This window comes from Panthera uncia, chromosome C2 (genome assembly GCF_023721935.1).
Source record: "Panthera uncia isolate 11264 chromosome C2, Puncia_PCG_1.0, whole genome shotgun sequence".
Taxonomy (NCBI): Eukaryota; Metazoa; Chordata; class Mammalia; order Carnivora; family Felidae; genus Panthera; species Panthera uncia.
This window is the reverse complement of record NC_064810.1, coordinates 151,180,680-151,205,108: the sequence shown is the minus strand read 5'-3', so window position 1 is coordinate 151,205,108 and position 24,429 is coordinate 151,180,680. Positions and strand designations below refer to the sequence as shown.

Here is a 24,429-nt window from a genome sequence, read left to right as displayed (position 1 = left end):
TACAGTTGGTCCAACTCTTACAAATCCTAACATTTAAAAAATTAATTATCCTATGGGGTGCCTGGGTGGCTCAGTCGGTTGGGCGTCTGACTTCGGCTCAGGTCACGATCTTGTGATCTGTGAGTTTGAGCCCCGCATCGGGCTCTGTGCTGATGGCTCAGAGCCTGGAGCCTGCTTCGGCTTCTGTGTCTCCCTCTCTCTCTGCCCCTCCCCCACTCACGCTCTGTCTCTCTCTCTGCCTCAAAAATGAATAAACGTTAAAAAAAATTTTTTTTAATTAATTATCCTAGTAAATACATAGAGGACTATGGCCCTGCCAAACAAAGGCCAATTAACTTCTGAAATTGGCTCCCTGCCTTTGAAGTGTTCCGTTTTTAAATCCATGTAGTACTGTTGTATTTATATGATGATAGCTCTAATTTTTTTAAGTTTATTTATTTTGAGAGGGGAAGTGGGGCAGACAGAGAGGAAGAGAGAGAGAGAACCCCAAGCAGGCTCCACACTGTCAGCACAGAGCTTGAGGTGGGGCTCAAAGCCACAAACCATGAAATCATGACCTGAGCTGAAACCAAGAGTCAGACACTCAACTGACTGAGCCACCCAGGAACCCCATGACTTTAAAAATTATGAGCTGCGCACCAAACTCCACACCCGAAAAACAAATAATCCAGTGAAGAAATGGGCAGAAAACATGAATAGACACTTCTCTAAAGAAGACATCCGGATGGCCAACAGGCACATGAAAAGATGCTCAACGTCACTCCTCATCAGGGAAATACAAATCAAAACCACACTCAGATATCACCTCACGCCAGTCAGAGTGGCCAAAATGAACAAATCAGGAGACTCTAGATGCTGGCGAGGATGTGGAGAAACGGGAACCCTCTTGCACTGTTGGTGGGAATGCAAATTGGTGCAGCCACTCTGGAAAACAGTGTGGAGGTTCCTCAAAAAATTAAAAATAGACCTACCCTATGACCCAGCAATAGCACTGCTAGGAATTTACCCAAGGGATACAGGAGTGCTGATGCATAGGGGCACTTGTACCCCAATGTTTATAGCAGCACTCTCAACAGTAGCCAAATTATGGAAAGAGCCTAAATGTCCGTTAACTGATGAATGGATAAAGAAATTGTGGTTTATATACACAATGGAGTACTACGTGGCAATGAGGAAGAATATGACCTTTTGTAGCAACGTGGATGGAACTGGAGAGTGTGATGCTAAGTGAAATAAGCCATACAGAGAAAGACAGATACCATATGTTTTCACTCTTATGTGGATCCTGAGAAACTTAACAGAAACCCATGGGGGAGGGGAAGGAAAAAAAAAAGAGGTTAGAGTGGGAGAGAGTCAAAGCATAAGAGACTCTTAAAAACTGAGAACAAACTGAGGGTTGGTGGGGGGTGGGAGGGAGGGGAGGGTGGGTGATGGGTATAGAGGAGGGCACCTTTTGGGATGAGCACTGGGTGTTGTATAGAAACCAATTTGACGATAAACTTCATATATTGAAAAAAAAACCCAACTTTAAAATAAAATAAAATAAATAAAGCATTTCTATTTAAAAAAATTATGAGCTGCACAATAATCTTATGAAAAGCAAAGTGGATATTACTATCTCCATTTCCTGATGGTGAAACCAAAATGCAGAGAAATGAAGTGTTTCCAAATCACCTTGCTAGGAAGTCAATACACTTTTTGAGGAATGTGTTTTTTTTTTTTAAGTTTTTCCACAATATTGCTTTCTTTCCAGAGATCTTTCCACAATATTACTTTGTCCTGAATTTCATGGGTTAAATTTTGGTTATGTTCAATATTCTTCAACAATATTTATTGCACAAACCATGCAATGAACATATTCTTTCTTTAAGAAATGTCTATGGTTTCATATTTCAGGAATCCAGGAGACTCAACCTAGTGGTTGATGTAATGGCTCTTAAATCTGAACAACAAGACAGAAAACTCACTGAGGCTGATCCAAAGTTTGTAAATCACACAAACTGCTTGAAGTTCGGTGCTTAAAATGAATGTAAAAAGAGAAGACTTTTTGTCTTATTTATATCATAGGCAAATTTCATTGTTGCATCTTGGGGGGGGGGAAGGATGAATAAATATGTCTAACTAAAGCCATTTTAAAAGATAATACTTCTAGATTAAGGCATAAGAAACCATGAATGGATGTATGCTGAACTGCATAGACAGGATAGTGGAAAAAAATTAAAAAGAGGATTAAGCAACTGCCTCAGTTTAGAAGAGGTAAAATGGAGTGGGAAGAAAGGGAATTGGGGAAGGTCTATGACATGTCTAGAAATTTTTAATTTTTTAAAATGTCTATTTATTTTTGAGAGAGAGTGAGGAAGAGGGAGAGAGCATGAGCAGGCAAGGGGCAGAGAGAGAGAGATACACACAGAATCAGAAGCAGGCTCCAGGCTCTGAGCTGTCAGCACAGAGCCCAACGCAGGGCTCGAACTCACAAACTGTGAGATCATGACCGGAGCCGAAATCGGTCGCTCAACTGGCTGAGCCGCCCAGGTGCCCTATCTTGAGATTTTTTAAAAATAAACTCTCATACCATAGCTACATTTTTCCCCCAGAAAAAAAAAAAAAAAAAAGATATATTAGTAAAATAATTTGTTGGAGGAGGTCTCAAATTTACTGTAGTTTCTTCTTAATAATTACAACATTTCTTAGGAGACAATATACGAAGGGAATAATCTAAACGTTGTTAATAATTTCTCCAGAAATCTCAGCGCATAATCAGGTTTTTTACAAATGGACTTTGATATGTATATTAGATGGACATTTGGGAATCGTTCTTACATAAACGTACACATCTTCATGTCATAAACTTACAGGGAATGTCGAAAAAAAATAGGCTGTATGCTCAAAAGTAATGGATGAAGTTCTTGCGTGTATTCTCCCCCTCTTACAAAGAGAAGACGCCCACTGACGACTGGTTTGTTGTGCAACGTGGGCGGCCACCAGGGGACGCTGTTTAGTACTCCATATTTGTTTCTCCTTTCTAAGAGAAATTACAGAAAGTTAACGGGGGAAGAAAAGAGTTGGGAAGAGAAATGTGTATCTCTGGGTGGAGGAGGTTTTAATCACTTATTGCTCTCATCACTTGACACAGTAACCCTGTGGATTACGCATGAAGATGTGACATTAAAAGTTTCCACGTTTTACCCGATTTTGTGGGTCGTTTTGCATGGCTTCACATTCATAGAACACGAAAACAATTTTTTTTTTTATTATGGAAGAATACTTGACAATTAAAAACTGTATATATTAAGGGGGACAATTTGATGAGCCACACAAACGTTGTGAAATAATCGCTGCAACCAAGCTAACATGTCCACTAACATGTCCTCTAACTAACATGTCCTCTAACGTGTGGTGAGAAGACTGAAGATCTACCCTCTCAGCAAAGTTCAAGTACACCTCCATATGTTGCTAATTATAGTCACATTGGTACATTAGATCCGCAGAACGACTTTATCTGGCATTTTCTTTATCTATTCACATGTTGTCCGACACTTAGGTTGTTTCCTATCTTAGCTATCATGAATAACGTTGCAATGACCTTGGGAGGTGCAGATATCTCTCCAAGATCTTCATTTCATTTTCTTTGGATATATAACCCGATGAGGGATTGCAGGCCTATAAAGTAGTTCTATTCTTAATTTTTTGAATAGCCATGCTGTTTTTCACAGCGGCAGTACCAATTTACGTCCCACCAACAGTGGACAAGTCTTCCCTTTTCTCCACATCTTCGCCAATACTTGTTACGTTTTGTTTTTTGGATAATAGCTATTCTAACAGGTGGGAAGTGATGCCTCCTCGTGGTTCTGCTTTGCATTTCCCTAATAAAGTGAAGCTGAGCATCTTTTAATATAGCTTTTGTTCATTTGTATGTTTCCATTAGAGAAATGTCTATCCGGATTCTTTGTCCATTTTTTAAAATTAGGTTATTTGGTTTTTTTGCTATTGAGTTGAATGAGTTCTTACATATTTTGGATACTAACCCCTTATCATATATATGGTTTGAAAATATTTTCTCCCATTCCAGAGATTGCCTTTTCACTCTATTGATTGTTTCCTTGGCTGTGTCGAAGCTTTTTAGTTGGATACAGTCTGATTTGTTCACTTTTGCTTTGGTTGCCTGTGATTTGGTACCATAAGCAAAAAATAATTGCCCAGATCAACGTCAAGAAACGTTTTGCCTACCTCCTTCCAGTAGTTTTGTGGCTTTGGGTCCTTCATTTAAGTCTTTAATCCATTTTGAATTGATTTTTGTATGTGGTGTGAGATAGGGTCCGATTTTATTCTTCTGCGTGTGGATATCCAGTTTTAACACCATTTCTCCATTTTGTACTTTTTGGCAGCTTTGCTTAAGATCAGTTAACTGGATATGTGTGGATTGATTGCTGGGCTCTCTGTTCTGTTCCACTGGCTTATATGTCTGTTTGTATACCAGCACTAGGCTGTTTGGATTGCTGTAGAATTGTATTATTTTGAAATCAGGAAGTGTGATACCTCCAGCTTTGTTCTTCTTGTTTAAGGTCACTTTGACTACTCGGGGTTTTGCTAAGGATTACACTGAATCTTTTCATTACTTTGAGTAGTATGGACATGCTAACAATATTAATCCTGCCAATCCATGAACACAGGATGTTTTTCCGTTCACCTGTGTCTTCTCTGGTTTCCTTCGTCAATGTTTTATAATCTTCACAGTGCAAGCCTTACATCTCTTTGGTTAAGTTTGTTCCGAAGTATTTCATTATTTTGTCGCTGTTTTGAATGGGATTGCTTTCTCAATTCCATTTTTTGGATAGTTCATTGTCTGTTTAAGGAAACATAATTGACTTATGTCTTGACTTCGTATCCTGCAATGTCACTGAATTTATTAGTTCTAACAGATTTTTGTTGAGTCTTTAGGGTTTTCCACATATATGATCATACTTTCTGCAACCAGATAATTTTGCTTCCTTTCTGATTCGAATGCATTTTATTTCGTTTTCTCGTTTAAGTGCTCTGGCTCGGCCTGCCAGCAATATTTTGCAAAGAAGTGGTGAGGGTGAGTATCCATGCCTGTATCAGACCTTAGAGTGGACGCTTACACTTTGTCCCCGTTGACTATAAAGTAAGTTGTGGGCTTTTCATAGATTGCCTTTATTGTACTGAGATAAGATCCCACTATACCTACTTTGTGGAGCCGTTATTGATTTTTAAAAGCATGTATTTTGTTGATTCCCAGTAAACTTTAACAAACTATGTATTAGATGGAAAGCATACAAAATTGCCAAAAGGAGACCTTGTTAAAAACCAAAAATGGCAGCTTTGCGCAGTGGCAGTATCGTAGCCAATGAGGTTTATCCGAGGCGCGATTATTGCTAATTGAAAAACCAAAAATGGCAATTTCATACAGTTCAAGGTAATACTTTTGTATACCAATAGGTCTATCAAATCACTCCCTAACCCTCCCCCACCAAATGCCAACGAATCAATACAAATCCTCAGTTAATTAACAACTTGCTTCCCCTAATCTTAAAATAAGGTATTTCTGATCCTATAGTGGTAAGAACCCCAAACCACAAAAATTCCTGTCGGGATTCAAGTTGGATAGCATCTATTTATATATTTAATTCAAGGATAATGGACATGCTTATATAATTCGTATTTTTATCCACTTACATAACTTATCTCTCCATTTCTTTAACATTTCTTTTAACATAATTGTACAACCTCTATAAAGATCTTGCACTTTACTTGTTAAATTTCTTCTTTAGTATTTTCTTTCTTGGATGTTTTAGTAAAGGCTGTCATTTAAAACATTATATTTTCAAAATACTTGCTGCTGGATTATATAAATGCAATCAATTTGGGGGTTGCCATTTTATCTTGATAAATTTTGCCAAGATCTAGAGTAATTCTATTTATTTGTCTCTAGAGTCACGGGCCTTTTCAGATGAAAAACTGTAACATTTGGGATGATGACAGTATAGATTTTACCTTTCTATCCTTGAATAATTTATTCCTTTATTTCTTTACTCAGTTTTAAGTAACCCATGTGTTTATTTCTGTGGAGTCTCCTCTATCATATTTATTACCTATTTCTGTGTAATTAACTTCGGCCACCAAGTTAATGAGAAGTAATTAATTAAACATTGGGTACTCTTAGACTGCTCATATTTAGATATATGTGTATGCATAGAAAGACAGATATTAGAGAAATGACCAATTCTGGAACTGGGGCAAGAAAAATAGAATATGAGCCTGAGATATCTCTTTACTCCAACTGGTCAATTCAATTCACTGGAGACTTACCAGCTCCTACGACTGATCACTTTGCATTTGCTAGAAGCTATACTAAGTTCCTTATGTGTATTATCTCATTTATTCTGCATCACAATTTATTCTCTATCACAATGACATATGTATCTTTAATTCCAACTTATTGGATATAAAACCGCAGCTCACATAAAGTAAATTAACAATAAAGTAATTTATTTACTTTATTTATGAGAGATCACATGGCTAATAAACCAAAGAGCCCAGGATTCAAACCCAGGCCCACGCTCTAGGGAACAGAATATTCAGAAGCTATTGTTGTTTTCTCTTGGACGTAGTTTTTATTCACAAGGCCTTTGCGGTACTCTTACTCTTTCACATTCCCCTCATTCTTTGGAAATGGTAGCCTTTTTCCGCCCCAATAAGAGACAACTAACTGTACATGGTCTACTAAACGTGAAAAGATGACAATGGACACAAAACCTTCTGGGCTTTCTCAAATTTTCTCATGCCGTGCCCTCCATGGCAAACAGCCTTGTCCCCCGTCAAAGCCCAGCTCTGCCATTCACCCCCTCTTCATGAATGGCAAGCAGACTTGATGTTTCTCCCCGCAGACCTCCCGAAGAACTTTGTTCACACTCGTATTCTGAAATGGCGTGCCTCTGCGAATGGTATCCAAAATGGACTCTGCCCATTTTTCCAAATAAACAATCAGATGCTTCATGGAAATGTGTTGTCCCCTGCAGACTAGAGCATGAATCTCTCTTTAAGCCGTGAGTCCCGCAAGACAGTTGAGGTTAACTCTGCTCTCCTGAGAAGAGGCCATCAACGCTTCCCAAGTGGTTCTAAGCGGAGTTTCTTAGATGCCTGTTTTTCTCTGTTGTCTTCTCTATCACCATCTGAACGCCATCTGAATGTCTTTTTGTTGTTGCTGTAAATTCTCAGTCTTTCTGAAATACCCAGTTATTTGCATACCTAACACCCTACTTAAAATACCCTACTCGCCTCCCCTGAACATCTTGGATAAATTCTATTGAATAATATTGGTCCAGTTGTTTCCATCTACTCCCTCACTCTGTGTTCCTTCAGCTGATTCAGAGATTGCGGTCTCTCTTTGTTCTTCACTGAATATAGACATATCTCTGTATTCCAAAACTTTCAATCCAGTCCTACAGAAGATGTATAAAGGTCTTCGTCCTCCATATTTCGAACACTGTTATGCTGGCAACCACCGGTAAAAAAAATCCACAACAGTTTGATTTCTTCCCTCTACAAAATAAATCTCTTCTCATTTTCTAAATGAAAAGCACAGAGTATTTGGTTAAGCCTGCCCTCCATCAGCCAGGATCCTAGATTTCATTTCATGCTTACATTCACTCATTCAAAGTGAGTCAGGTAGCCAATTTCACCGGGATTGTTTACATGTCTCAAGGTTTTTTTGGGTTTTTTTTTTCAGGTTATCATTTTTTCCCTTATATTGACAACCTAGTTCTACAAGGGAGTGAACAGAGACAGAATGCGATCTAGCTTCTTGAATCCACAATGTAATTCCTAGAAGAGCCTTTTTTTTTTTTTCCTTTTGGCACAATTTTCAAAGTCAACACAAATTCTCTGGTGAACTACAGTTGCCTGGCATTGGCTGTGTCAGTGGCAGCTGTCTCCTTAGCATTTGGGAGACAGACACTTGCTTTGGGTTTTCCTTTGGAACGGCTCATGTTTCTTGTCCCCGGCTACCCGTGACATTACCCTAAATCTCTTACAGCCACTCTACTTGCTCAGACTATCTTGTAAGCATGAATTCCTGACCCATGCTATCTTCTTACAAACATGCTGATCCAGGGATGCCGGTCCCCTCTTAACCGTCCACATGCCTGGTACCCTTTCCTTCACCACTTTCTTCGACTTTTCTGCAGTTGATAACATTCTGCCAGCCAAGACCAGGCATAAATGGCTGCAATTTATCTTTTAACTTATTAACCTTTATTGATTCTCTTTGTCCCTCCAGCTGAATCACTCCCCCACTCTCACCCCTTTCTCTGGTCCTGGGAATTGTGCACAACTGCATTGTGTGTAGATATCATCTTGATTCTTTTTATCATTCTTTGTGCTTCACTTTTCATTTTGCCAACTGGGCCCAATTTATTGGACTTTGTTAACAGCCCCAAGGAAGTAGGGAGGAGAAGGATCTTACCCTATTTCTCAGTTGAGTAAACTGAGATTCCAGTATGGAACCCACATTTCTGAATCGTAATACTATGATCCTTCAGATGCTACAGGAAGGCAAATAACTGGGAAAACAGCAAAGGTGCCTAAGTCAGGGGATTGATTTCTTTGTATATGCTTCCCAGCACCACTGTATAAACCTGAATTCATACTAGAATATGGCTCTTTTTACCATAGTTTTCTCACATATGAGTTGCGGCTAATACAAATACCCACATCGTTGTGTTGGAACAATTATGTGAGTTCATACATGTAAAACATTCAGAACCAGCACACTCAATAAGCGTTATATATTATTATTATATCCAAGTAAAATAACATCACATCTTTCTTCTCAAAATGTATTCATCTACTGGTATAGTTCATGTTGTTAGCTATGCCTTTATTTAAGTCTCTTGTATACTTTATCATCCATTATTTACTCATTTACGTTCCTTCTGCCAATACATGTTGACTTTATCTCTGAAAGAACTTTTTCATCCATTTCTTCCTCTATATCTCCACTAGAACAATGTCAAATGTAAACACACACACACACACACACACACACACACACACACACACACACAATTACTTCGAGAAATGTGAGAGCTTTTGGAAAAGGGGTCACAATCCAGTGGATATATGAATTGACAGGTTCTATAGACATACCATATGGACAATTAACATTTCTAATGACACATTTAGAGTACTGCTCCCTTATGAAGTGGGAGGAAACCTTAGTTTGTACCTGGAATTATCCAGAAATGCCTATTCTCATAAAATGTACATTTTATGAAAGTCTAGGAATCTTGATACAGGTTATTAATCTCTTGCTTTATGTATTGCTCTATCAATGTCAGAATTGATATATAGGGAGTCAATCAGAAGAGGCTAGATTATGCAACAGTTAACAGAAACTCAAAATCTTGGAGCCTTCCAACACCAGGTTTTATTTCTTGCTTCTGCTAGAAATTCACCATGGGCTGGTCAGGGGCTCAAGTCCAGGATATTCTTATTCAGGGCACCAAGCTAAAGGAAATTCTATGTTGCTAATAATTTACTGATAATAAATTAGTAATAGTTGATAATAATTCATTAATTAATAATTTACTGGTAACTTTGCTAATAATTTACTGATGAATGTTGTCAATCACTGGGATAGGAGGAAAAAAAGCATTGGTGAATCTTTCACCGGCAACTAAATAATCCATGCCACAAGTAACACTACCCCACATCTGCCCTTGACTCACTGGCCAGAACTTTCACAAGATCCCACAGAAAGGCAAGAAGGGCTGAAACATAAAATTGTCCACGCAATCAAAAGAGCAATAAAACAGACATGCATAGACGTTAGAAGTCTTACATTACTAAAGTTGGAAAATCTTGGGCTTGGGATGGCATCACTTCCATCAGTATATATCCCCAAATGAGGTTTATACATTAACCCTTTAGGTGAATCATGTGCCAAAAGCTCAGAAAGAAAGATGGTCTCATTGCATGAAGACAGGTGTAAATCTCGAAAATCAGAAGATGAGCTTATCATGAAATATTATTTATCAACTTCTAGTGTCTTCAGGCGATATGTTCGGGCAACCACATGCACATGAGAACCCATCTGGGTATCAGGGTCTCAGTTTTCCCTTATACTTGCCTTGTAACCTAGAAATCCACTGCTTAACTAACACGTGATATCATCTTATGTTTGGATTAAATCAGAGTCCTCACTGTTTCGTGTAGTTTGTACTTACATGTCATTTTCAACAGTTACTGATGCAAACATCTCTGTTGTGCCTCCCTCTTCCTTCAGTTTGGGCAACAACTCCCTACATGTTTCTCTTCCCGCTCATTTTGCTCTTCCAGGCTTCCACAAATATTGCCTTTGGTGTTGTCTTTCGAAAACACAGCTGTCATCCCGTAACCACCATGCTTACTAACTTCCCACAATTTCCTCTAACCTTGAGGAAATCCAAACAGGGTTTCCATTCTCACGTTTCTCCCCACCTTCCTTGTTCTACCACCCGTGTATAAACTCTCCAGGTCAAGTGGATCTGTTATTCAATCTACTCTTTTTCTTTTCTCTGTGATCATGCCATGCTCGCCCAGAGGGAGATCATATAAAGTTATCCTTGTTCAAAGTTCGGAGTAGTTTCATAATCTGCAACAGTAACTGAGAAAACGGGCATAGAACCAACTAATCCAATTCTCATGACTCATTTTCCTCACTTGTAAATTGGGCATGTCTATTTCACAAGGCTTTGTAAAAATTCAATTTTTTAGTGTTTACTTATTTTTGAGAGAGAGAGAGAGAGAGGGGAGAGTGAGCAGGGGTGGGGCAGAGAGGGAGGGAGACACAGAATCCGAAGCAGGCTCAGAGCCTGAAATGGGGCTTGAACCTACAAACTGCAAGATCATGACCTGAGCCAAAGTCAGGCACTTAACTGAGTGAGCCACCCAGGCGCCCCGAGACCTTGTAAAAATTAAATGCCATTGTCTACATAACCTGAGTCTTGGTACATAAAAGATGTTTCACAAATGTTAAATACCTCCTCTCTTATGCATTTCCTAGCCTTGAGTAGTTATTATTTCCTTTCATCCATCATTAACTTAGAGGGGATCTTTTATAGAGCACATATTTAAGAACAAATGTTCTATGAGGAAATATGGGCAGAAATTTGAGGTTTTCATATGACCCACCATTTGTCATTAAAAACATTTTTAGAAAGTAAATCTAAACAGTACATAAAAGCTTATCAACAGCAAGTTCTAAGGGCAAGTAAACTGCTGAATTCAAGGGTTCGACCTATGTTTATCTATGATATTTTCGCCATTATCAAAAATATGAAAGCATATTTTCAACAAGTTCACATAAAGGATGCCATGTACTGAAAAGTGCTCGTATTTAACAATTTCAAATAATGGTGGCAGAAAACGTGTATTATGGAGTTATTTACAAGATGATGTATGGATATGTTTTTATATGCTTTCTTTCTAGGGCACTTTGATGTTGATGCAATCATTCTACTTTAGCACTTAGATAAATCCTTTGTTCTATTTCTTCCATTATTATGCTTTTTGAATTGCACCTCTGTCTTTTTTGTTCTCTATATAATGCATAAATTGTTTTGAGGATTAAAAATCTTAATTTGTTTTTTCACAGCATGATTTACTGATGAATAAACAATAGGGAAATAAAAACAGGGACATGAGTAAGTTCAAGAGAATTTGATGATTGATTAGATGCGAGGAGGGGTGTCAGGGAGAAACGAGATGTTACAATGACTCTCGGGTCACTGAATTGGCCAAGTGATGTTATGTGTTTGTTTTCTGGTGACAGGAGTTGATAATCAGTTGTGTTAAGGCAAGACAGCATCTGTGATGATGAGGGAGAGTATTTCAAAGGCTGCACTGGCTCGTATAATAATTAATATTAGGTAGGTAATTTAACAAAGAGGATTTCATGTGATGGGGTGCCTGGGTGGCTCAGTCGGTTAAGCGTCCGACTTCGGCTCAAGTCATGATCTCACGTTTTGTGGGTTCAAGCCCCATGTCAGACTCTGTGCTGACAGCTCAGAGCCTGGAGCCTGCTTCTGATTCTGTGTCTCCCTCTCTCTCTGCCCCTTCCTCACTCATGCTCTGTCTCTGTCTCTGTCAAGAATAAATAAACATTAAACAAATAGAGGATTTCATGTGAAATAAAGGGAAAAATTAGGAAGAATATAAGAGTACAGTTGACCCCTGAACAACATGGGCTTGAATGACACAGGTCAACTTATATGTGGATTTTTTTTTTGATAAATAGAATACTATAAACATATTTTCCCTCCCTTACGATTTTCTTAATAACATTTTCTTTTCTCCAGCTTACTTGTAAGAATACAGTATATAATACATATAACATATAAAATATGTGTTAATCACCTATTTAGTTATCAGTAAGGCTTCTGGTCAAGAGTAGGCTATTAGTAGTTAAGTTTTTGAGGAGTCAGAAGTTATATGCAGATTTCCAACCCCATGGGGTTGGCACCTTTAACACCTACAGTGTTCGAGTGTGAAGCAAGAGAGGTGTGTAGTTTTAATTAAGAGATTTAATAATAATAAAATGTCAACAGGGAAAAAGTCCAGAAGAAGAGCTGAAGGTGTTGGAAAGAAACTGTCATGTCTTGAGGGTTTACCCATGTAGGTTCCTATGGTCCATCACCATGGCCTCTCCCTTCTACGCGCCGTGATGACTTTTGTGATACATCAGTTTGGCTAGGCTATGGTCCCCAGTTATTTGATCAAACACTAAGCGAGGTGTTGCTGTGGAAAATCGTGCATATGTAATTAACGTCCCTAACTAAGGTACAGTATCCTGGATAATATGAGTGGGCCTGGCTGAAGCAACCAGAAGGCCTTCAGAGCCAGGCTGATACTTCTCCAAGGTATAGAAGGAATTCCTTCCATGGATAGCAGCTATGGACCACGCCTATTTGGAATCTTACCTTTTTGTCTATGGACAACAGCTTCAGCTTGTGTCAGGGAGTCCAGCCTGCCCAGAATCTTCCCTTCCAGATTGCCTGCCCTGTGGATTTTGAACTTGCTTAGCCAGACCTCACTATCACATAAGCTCATTCCTTGTCATATCTATATATCTATATCTATCTCTCCATCCTTCATTTTATATATATAAATAATGAAATATATTATATGTAATTATATTACATAGACTTATTTAATATACGTGATTTACATGCACACACACACATGTGTATCATGTCACAAATATGTGTGATGTATTATATCATACGTACTTATGATGATACGCATCATACTAGTTCTGCTTTTCTGGTTTAACCTCACTGACAATATATGCCCCCCAAGTCCCTTGATCCATTTCTCTCCATCTTACTCTCATGGTAAAACCACGACTCTAGTTCAATCCAACACTCAATCAACCCTGTGACCGTGTAAATCAAGAGTCTTAAAAGATACCTGAGGAGAAGGCTACATAACAGATGAGAGGTAGCAAATAATAGAAAGGTGCAGATACTTGGGACCTACACGTACTTTGCAAATGGAACCCAACCATTAAAGTTCTCTTAGGAGCTTACACTTAACAAAACCTGGAATTATGGAATATTTCTGTGGGTAACTATACTGCTTTAAAATCTTGAGAATAAACACAATAAAAATGTTGAGGATTCACTAAATTATCTAACAAACAAATAGATCTTCCTAGCCAACAGAGCCTTTATTTTCTTTGTTCTCTCCCTAACCTTACCAACAATCTAGCTGTTGGGCTCTGAGAAAAACATCATTGAATTAGTTAGCTTTCTAGAGTTAATATTTGGAAGGTGAAATAAAATATCCAGAGTATCTGCATTTCTCTTTGACGGAAGGAAAGTTTAATCAGTCTTAATCAAGATGCTATAATTATTCACACTAATGTATGAATAACTGATCGTGGGATTTGCATAAAGCCAAATAAATGAATCTCTAAAGACAGAATTTCAGAATCAGCAATTAAGTCAATTCATGGGTGGGTGAATAATGTGTAAAAATTATATGGGCAGTACAATGGCTCTATACCCAGGAAATAATTAGGAGTCTGGTGAAAGTGAAAGCAGGTAGGCAATTTACGTCAGACATATATATTCAAAGCCCCACGTACCTTCTCTATTGACAAGTCCTACTTTCCCTCCTACCCTGATTCATAATGAACTGGCCCTTCTTCATTGGAACCAGGTTGTGTTGACAATGTTATACAGCTCCCCTGGGATCCCAAAGGAATTACATTTGAATATTGCTACCTTGCTCCTCCTTCTTCTCCCTCAGTTTCTGAAACTGTCATCCTTTAATCATTATGCTTTTTAACCTTCATGCCCTTGGCCCTGGCCTATGTCCTGACTCCAGATAACCTAGAAACCCAGGAGCTCTAAAAGAATGCCCTACGTTACTTGCCATGACATAATGCACTTAAATAAAATCCAGCTTCAATTTAATGATAAATAAGATAAGCCCATTATGAATACATGCTCTATTATTTAAGTTTTATAAAGTTTGAGGCAACCAACTAGCCCATAAATAGCCCAATTGTGAAGCAGTATATATGTAGTTAACTTCGGTGGTTCAGTTCCCGATGGGCTCCATTTAAGTCAATTTTTGCTTAATCTATGTAATTTTTTCTCCTCTTTGTTGAATTAAAAATATGCTAGACTAGGTTCAGTAATTAGTATTTGTTATTTGAAAGATGCTTATTAAAATGTATGAACCCTGAACAGAATATTTATTTGCCCTTTGTAAAGTTCTGTCTAAAGAGATTTTATCCCAATAGTCAGAGTGTTCTTGACTGTTTCAACCATTGAAAACCCATTAAAAAAAAAAAAAAAACAACAACTGAATTTTGACCAAATTTACAAAAGACAAAATAAACAAACAAGCAAGCATAAAACTGAGACATCTCACCACCTCTTTCTGGTTTTGTTTCACAGGCAAACTCTATGATTACTGGCTCGTGATAAGAAAGAAAGGTTCTCAGTGAGCCCCCAAGATCTTTTTGCATAGAGGGGCAGTACCGTCCAGCTGGGAGAAGAAACCTGGGTTCCCATCCCTACTCTGTTTGGGAAGCAGCGGCAATCAGGTAGCTTCCATTGGTCCCTACACGATGATGAGGTTTGGGAAATTAAGCCGTGAGATTCTTTCCAGGCTTAACATTTTATGATATATGATTGGAAATACACTAAAAAGGAAAGCACAAAAAAAATGCTGCAAAAATAGCAACTTATCCAACGTTTTCCAAGCTCATAAATTATGCTCAGGGAACATTCTGAACATCAAGATGGATGTACTTCTTAAGGTATTTCAGAGCACTCATCTGCCACAAAGAAAGTAAGTGTTCCATCACACATTATTGGACTCAAAGAGTGAACAAATGATGCTTCTAAAATTGTCTCTGCTGTACTCAACTACAACTAACGAATTCCCTGGATAATCAAACCTCTTTCCTGTTATTAAAACACTGCTCCGTGCTTTATTTTTTCTTTCTTTTATTTTCCTTTCAAAGTAAATGGACTGCTGTAATGTTCTTTCTCTAAAATTATATATATTATAATATATATAATATATATATAAATATATATATTATATATTTAAAACAGTTCCTATTGCATTGATACAAAAGACAAAAGTTCACATTTTAACAAAGACTGCAATTTATTAATTGTATCAATCAAAATAATATGATTTGAACCGAACCAATGAGGAAGCCAAGAGTGAATATACATATGCTTTTTTTTAGTTCTTCTCAAGTAAAAAAAAAAAAAAAAAAAAAAAAACACTTCAAATGTAAGAGGCAGCTTCAGGTTTCAGATCTAATGTGTGAGAGCTTAGAAAGGACTGCTCTTATCCCTTGAACAAGAAAAAGGTTCAACAAACTGAAAATAAACAACTGTCCTCAGATCCATCAGACAATCAAAGTCACAGGACAAAGCACCACCCTGAAATCTGGAAAGACAGGCAAACCCAGAAAGCCTCAGCTGAAATGGAGACTCCCAGCCAAATTTCAGCTCACATGGATCAGAGATCTCTGGAGCTATAAACTGGTAGGAAAGCTTCAATAGTCATTCTGAGACAAATTGCTGGAGGTTGAATGCAGAGGAGCTTAAAAGTGCAATCTCCGGGGTACCTAGTCTTAAGGGAGACCCCACGTTTTCTTTCAGGAGCGACACCAAGTTCTCGTTATAAAGATTGGAGAAAAATCTCCTGGTGTTTCTGGCAGAGGAAGGAGAAAAGTTACCATTTGAAATCCTGTGGACAGCATTCTCCATGAGACTTTACCACATCCTTATGTGACCTGGGGAAAGAGCTATTATCCGACTCTAGGGCCCAGGAGCCTTCTTTTCTTACCTAAAAAAGCTAAGACACACTTACGAAGGTCACAGTCCTGGGACACAGACCCACAAAAAAAGACTGAGTTTTAACTGTAAGATTATAGAATGCTTCCCCTCCCTATACCTTACCAACACATCAAAGGGATTGAGTAAAATAACAGTGATTAACAGCTTAAAATCACAGAATCATCCAAGGAGTTGTTAGGGAAACCCAAAGATAATGGCAGGAAAACAAAACAAAACAAAACAAAACAACAAGACTAAAGGATGAAGCTTCTGGCTTCAGTTAAACACAGCCAATCCCTAGCTAGATTAGCATACAATCTATGTTCCTCCCTTCCTGTTACCCAATACTGCCTCGAAAGGAAAAAACAAACCTCACCTCTTCTTCTACTCTACTCTCAGTACTTCTGGCCACCAAATGTGGGTTTGTTTTATTTGTTTGTTTTTGTTTTTGTTTTTGTTTCCATAGTGACTGACTCTCTAACACCAGCCAGGAGCCTTGCAATTCAATTCAGTTCTGACACACTCTAGCTGGAATTCGTGTCAGATTCCATAGCGTTTGGACTCAGCTCTGCGACACTGTCCCCACTTGCTAATGATAAGTTGCTAATGATGCTAATAATAAGTCCCAGGTTGTCACCTGTGGGCTTCCAACTGATTAGTTATAAATCAGGGTTCCCTTGACCCTCTACTTGGGTTTGATCATTTGCTAGAATGGCTCACAGAACTCAGAGAAACAGTTTTATTGGCTTATTATAAAAAGATATAATTCAGGAACAGCCAGATGCATAAGTAAGGTATACAGAAAGGGATGCAAAACTTCCATGCCTTCTGTGGGCATGGTGCCTTCCAGTATGTCAATGTATCCATCAACCCAGAAGCTCTCCAAGACTCATAGTTCAGGGACTCTTATAAAGGTTTCATCACATACATATGATTAATTGTTAACCCAATCTCCAGCCCCTCTCCTCAGCTTAAGAATGGAGACTGGGGCTAGGAGTTCCAAGCCTCATATTCACCTCCCATTCCGAAGGTATCCGAGAGTCCAGTAAGAATTTCCTCTTTAGAAAAAGACCTGTATCACTTAGGAAATTCCAGCAGATTTAGGAGCTCTGTGTCAGGAATTGGGCTCAAAAACCAAATATTAGAACAAAAGATGCCCCTAGAAACTTTATTGCTTGGGATATTACAATGGTTTTGGCAGCTCTGGCCAGGAACAAGGTTGAAGACCAAAATATGTATTTCTTATTATAAATCCCAGGATCCTAATCATGCTCAGCTTTCAGCAGCAACAAAAAATGTTAAGAGGCAAGAAAAAAAAGCAGAGTCTGAAAAAATAAAACAAGTATCAGAACCAGACTCAGGTATTACACAGATTTGGGCATTATCATGTAGAAAATTTATAATCACTGTGATTAATATGGTAAGAACCCTAATGGAATAAGGATACAATATGCAAGAATAGATGGGTAATTTAGTAGAGATGGAAACTCTAAGAAAGAGTCATAAGAAGTGCTAAAGATGCAAAAACACTGTAACAGAAACTAAGAATGCCTTTGATGGGCTCATCAGTGGACTGGATACAACCACGGCAAGAATCAAGGATCTTTAAGAAATATCAATAGAAAATTCCCAAACTGGAATGCACAGAGAAAAAAAGTAAACAGCAATACAAACAAAATGAAACAAGCAAGCAAACAAAAAATCCAACCCAAAATATCCAAGCATGATAGGACAATATCAAGAGGTGTAATGTATGCATAATTAGAATACCAGAAGGAAAACAAAGAACAGAGAAAATATATCTCGAATAATAATGTCCATCAACTTTCCAAAATCAATCACAGATACCAAACCCATAGATCCAGGAAACTCACAGAACACCAAGCAGGAAAAATATGAAAAAAAAAAAAATCCACATATAGGCATATTCCATTCAGAATGCAGAAAACTGAAGGAAAAGTCTTAGAGTTTGGTTTGTTTCCCAGAAAAGTATGGCAAATCTGATGGGGAGTCCTTGAGCCAAAGTCACCTGTTCTAGGAGCCCCACTTTTTCCAAGAACAGAGCTGCTTCTGTATCCCTGCTATGCTCAGTCTTTGGCTGAGAGCAGTCCATGAAATGAGAGACTTCCATATGGACACCGTGCTGAATTTCAGGATATAGCAGCTGGGGTGATAGGTCAATGATACTCCCTGCAGCTAGAAAACTGAGGACCATTTTAATGGCTGCCACACTCTATGACGATTAAAATGTTCAATTCACTAAACACACACAATTCTAAAAACTTGTATGAAGTATCCCTCATAACAGATAAAGAAAAAAAATCACTGAACTAGAGAAAGATATCTCTACCATGTAGATTTCACCACACTTTTAATTGTTGATAGGTGAATTACACACACACAGACACAGACACACAAAACCAATCACATAGCGGACATATATACCCACCAATGAGGTCTACAGATTATTCTGAAGCATACATGTAATATTTATAAAAATTGGTCATATGCTAGTTCATAAATCAATCCATAATATATTTTATTTTTTTATTTTAGAAGACAGAAAGAGGGCATGAGCAGGGGAGAGGGGCAGAGGGAGAGAGAGAATTTCAAGCAATCTCTATGCTCAGTGTCAAGCCCAACATGGGGCTCGATCCCACGACCCTGGCATCATGACTGAGCCCAAATCAAGAGTTGGACACTCAACCGACTGAGTCACCGAGGCGTCCCAATCCACAACACATTTTAAAGAACATATCATACAAATCACATTTTCTGGCAGTAAGAGAATCGAATTAGAAGTTGATAACTAACAGATGAAATGTTAAGAAATATTGGAATTTTAAAACTTCTGAATAACCCATGGGACAAAAAGAGATTATAAAGGAAATACTAAGGCTTGGTCCCAAATTCTGTGAACAAAGACAGGTGATGCAAAGCCCTTGAGTCTCAGGTGCCTCATTTGAAAATGAATTAACAACAGTTATATCATTGAGCTACTGCAAAGCTTAAATTAGAGACTTTCTATGATAGATAATGTTAAAGAAAATGCTTAATTTCCATGATTTTCTGTCCCATGTTTAAATTCTTAATATGTGGCTATCCAAGCTGGTTGGGTCCTTATTGGTGTGTTCAATTCAGCTTCGTATCAATCAGGTTTATTGCGAGTTTAAAAAGTTTTTGATATGAGCCTAGTGACCCAGCCCACATTTACATCCTTATTTCTCCCAATTCTCACTTAGCTGAGGGAAAAGGTCTCAGCTTAATCATCTCTATCGTCAAAAGATGTGACGGTGCACACAGAAGAAATGTGAAACATAAATACTGAATAGATAAATGAACCAATGGTTTCTAAAAGTGTATTTGTAAGTGGGAACTTCTAGTAGATGTTTATGAAGACTTTCCTCTCCACCTGACTGAAATTCAATTTTGAAGGTTCATACTCTTTGATCAAAACCCTCTTAAATTCTTTCACACTTGGCTAGAATAGGCAAATAGAATATACTGAGTAGTCTTCAAAGAGGAAATTCATTTTTCATGAAGAGGTTGCTTGATATCCGCTCTCTCAAAAGTGCCTGAAGTAAATGAAAACGCGCAGTAAACCTTTCTCTCAGCACCGCGACCTTATACAAAATTCTTCCCATTTGCCTCTATTAGATTCCAGTCTGTGCCAGGACTTTTAAGTACATTGGTTTAGATCAAATACTATTGATATTTGGGGCTGATAATTCCTTGCCGTGGTGGGCTATCCTGTGCATAGTAGGACGTTTAGCAGTACCTACGGCCTCTACTTACCAGATGCCAGCAACAATCACCCCCTCATCCTGTTGCGAAATCCCCAAATGTCTCCAGACATTGACAAATATCCCACGGAGGGCAAAACTGATTCAGTCATGAAGCGCTTTTTTGGAATGATCCTTGCCCCAGTACGGATGTAACCTCTCTCAAAAGTTGAAGAGGCGTTAATGGAGCATCACCAGCTCTGGAATCTGCTCTATTGCTGAAATCTATGGTTATTATCTCAGTCCTATGAGAAAACGCTCTGCCTAAATTGGCACGTCGGCTCACTTCTGCTCAGTCATCCCATTGAGGCTACCTAGTCTTTAACAAAAGCCCAGTTCACTGACTGCAGATTATTCTGACTTCGGCACACATGAACGGAGGTGTATATGTATATACATACACACATATGTCGTAATTAATTTATATTCTTGATCCCTATGTTGCGGACGTTTTCTTACAGCATCTGTCAACACAACGGGGTCTGCTAAAATTTCCCAATTTGATTACGTTTCTGAAAATAATTTCACGCAAAGTCATTAAACACGTCAGTAGCCCAGGAATTACAACATTTTGCCTTGGAGTCTACCTGATAATATTGCAATATAATGCTATTTTTACATTTGGTGACATACCTCTCCTTTAATGTTTTTACATACTGTTACACTCTTAGGCCTATTTATAATGCTCAGGAAATAATCCAGTCTTGTGTTTGACCCATTAAAAGTGTCTTTTGTTTAATGAGAAAGATGAGGGCACCTGGGTGGTTCAGTTGGCTAAACGTCCGACTTCGGCTCAGGTCATGATCTCATGGCTTGAGATTCATGTGGGTTCGAGCCCCGCATCGGGCTCTGTGCTGACAGCTCCACGCCTGGAGCCTGCTTTGGATTTTGTGTCTTTCTCTCTCTTTAGCCCCTCCCATGCTCACTCGCTCTCTCACAAAAATAAATAAACATTGAACACTTTTTAATAAGAAAGATGAAGCTATTTACATTACAATTACACGTATTATATAATAGATACATTTTACTGTCATCTTGTTCCCTTGAAGGATCCCCTGAATTCTGGCTCCTTTAGTGGAGATTTACTTTGCTTTTACCACAGCTACTGTTTTAGAAGGTATGTTTCCTGTTTGTAACTCTAATAATAGCCACTCAAATGCTCTTATCATTTTAATTATCAATTAATTCTATTAACTTTTACATATCTTGATTTTATAGTGTTAGGTACATATGGATTCCAAATTATAATTTCAAAATTGTAATTTTGAAAATTGGTGAGTTTTTCTTATGATTAGATACTCTCTCTCTCTCTCATCCTTAAAAATTCTACCTTAAAGGCTTTTTTATCAACAGCTTCCTTTTGATTAGTAATTCTTTGCATTTCTTGTCATTTGCAGCACTTTTCAATATTTTTGTTTAATCTTTGCTATGTCTTTTCTATTTCTTCCAGTGTAAAATTTCTACTTCCATAATTTTTTCCATTACAATTTATATTCGTGGAAGCCAACATCTAAACTGGTCATGAGTCTTATATTTTTAGATTTCTTATAAATGTTCACTTTTTTCCTCTTTTAGAAATGATTTAAACAAGTTGTATTGAAGGTTATGACCCAACAACCGTTGTTAAACTGAAAGCCTTGGGTTTCATTTCACTTTTTAAATTTTTTTTTGCTGTTTTTAAATAACTTTAGAGTATAGAAAGGTTGCAAAAATAGCAGAGTCTCCTTCATTCAGCTCCCTCTAGTGTTCATATCTTACAAAACCATGGAACATAGAACAGTACAGCTCTCAAAACCAAAAAAAAAAAAAATCATCAGCACAAGTCTTTTAACTAAACATCAAACCTTATTTGAATTTCACTGGTTTTTCTATTAATGCCACTTCCATGATCCCATGTAGATTCAACATTGCATTTAATTGTTTCTCCTTTAAAATCTTACAGTTATTTTTTTAATTCAGTAGGAAATTTAAAGACATTTATATTTATTGTACTAACTCATAATTTTTGTTTATTATTCCAATTTTTAATTCTTGCATTTATGCTTTTGTAGTGTTTACCGCTTTGTTATTTTAATATGGCCTCTATCCTATTTACAATTGTTTTCTAAAGGTTTGAAAGAAATTGACTGTATTTGTAATTCTATTAGTGGTTAAATTTGTTTGAAATTGTTTATCTTCCTGATGGTTCTTTAATTAGCAATATCACAGAGAAACTTTCCTTACTAGTCATCCATATGTTAAAATACCTCTCATACTGCTCTAAATCTTTGTGAGTTAATCTGGACTTTCAAATATTAGCTATTTTATTTAATATTTTATGACATTTAATTCATGTTTCATATTTACACTGTTTTCGGTTTTGTTCCCTGTTGCATCTATATTTTTAACAACGGTTACTATAAAAAAGTTCTCAATAATTAATGGTTGATTGCAATGATCATATTTTCACCAGTTTTCTGGACCTGAATCTTTCAAAGGTGGTTTTGACACTTACCCACTAATCCTTTTCTTTCACAGCTACTCATAATTTATTTTTTTCATCTCTCAGCTCATTGGCATTAAAATATTTTAATATGGTTAATTAGTAAAATATTTTGGGCAATATTACACGTTTGTAAATGTTTTCTATTGCTCTTGCAATAGAAATAAAATAGATAATTTGACTGAATTTAAAATTATTCCTTCACCAGTACTTACACCTGCAAAAAAACTCTTTATACAGTTTCCATATTTTTCACAAGTCGTGTTACAGAGCAGAAGCTTAAGTCACTTTAAATCTTTTTCCAATGGTCTGGATGAATGTAGAATGATTCTTTTTAGCTTTTATAAATCAAGGTTAACGTGCTTTATTCTAGATGTGCCTCTGTTTCAGTAATTTTTCTAGTGTTTGGTCATTTATTTCATTCTTCATGCATTTTTCTTCCCACGAGAATTTTTCCTCAATTCAGTTTTGAATAATTTTGTTATCTTTCCATACAAAATAGAAAATAATTTTGTTATCCTTCCATATAAAATCACTTCAGTGACTTTAGTTTTCTATCGGTTGGATATCTGTTCTCTATTTATTATTGATGTTCTTTTCTGTCATTGATTCTCTTTGTCCCTTTTTTTCTGTATTCTGCAAAAATCGCCAGTTTTGACTTGCATCCCATTCATTCACTTTTAGCTGGTGTCCATTTGGTTCTCTGTGAAGTCAAAATCAAGTTTAGATGAAAGCTCTTGCCTTTTTGGTTTTAAATATTTTCCTTTATATCATTTAGTTCCATTTGTATTTCAGACGGATCTTTCCTTGCAGAACGCTGTCTGTTTGCCATCTGTTGACAATAACAATAATAATCCACTGCATGCTAACCATATGCTGAGGTCTTTATTAACTTACATAACCATCACCACTATAAGGGTAAAAGGAAGGTACTGTACTTGTCCACATTTTACCCATTAGGAACCTGAGACACTGTGTGTAAGGTAACTTGCTCAGAGCAACCGAGTATAGGAAGAAAAGAGGAAGGGAGACATTGAGCCAGTCCAGCCACAGAGGCTGATTTCAGCCTAACAGTACTCGACTTTCACATTCTCTAAAACTGTATCCTGACTGTCAGAGTTTATCATTTTAACTAAAATATCTGTATCTCCAGAATCATGAGTCCCATCCATTGTTCTGCAGTATCTTTTAGACATATGTGGAGTGTTTTAAAAATTAATACTTAAAGGAGGACTGATTTTCTTCCGGTTTAACATTAGCAGCATGGAAGCGACGTCCTCTACCGCTGGATCGATTCCCTGCCTGTTGGTTCAGAATGCACAGCATGCCGGAACTAAGGGACAAGCTGATGCTCACAGCACCTCACACGCAGCCATTCTGCTTGGTGGGGCCGAGGGACCTTCTTCAACCCGCCAGTTTGTTTCTCTGACACGGTGAGCCAATGAAAAGCATGAGAAATTATAATCCTCTGTGCACACTATTTTATGTCTTGTTTCTTGACTGTGGCACAATGAACGAGGAATGAAGAGAGAAAAAGGCACACGCAAGGGAAGGGAAAGAGGAACAGTGTTGTGGCTAACTCCAAAAATAGATTCCCTTGTGATGGAGTGAGGTTTCCTCAGTTTTCTGATTCGTGCCAACCCCTAAACAAAGATGAGTCTTGATGTACCTTTCCTATATTCTTAAGGGAAGATCATTTAATACCAATTGGTACTTTTCCTCAACATTCTAGGCCTGTGTTGACAATCAGTTTCTGGTGGAGTATTTTGGTTCCTTTTTTTTTTTTTTTTTTTTT

General features: G+C 37.6%; 1 pseudogene; it reads left to right on the top strand.

Annotated features, from left to right (window-relative positions):
• Positions 1-5,336: 5,336 nt before the first annotated feature.
• LOC125922291 (uncharacterized) lies at positions 5,337-5,460 on the top strand (annotated as a pseudogene).
• Positions 5,461-24,429: the final 18,969 nt, after the last annotated feature.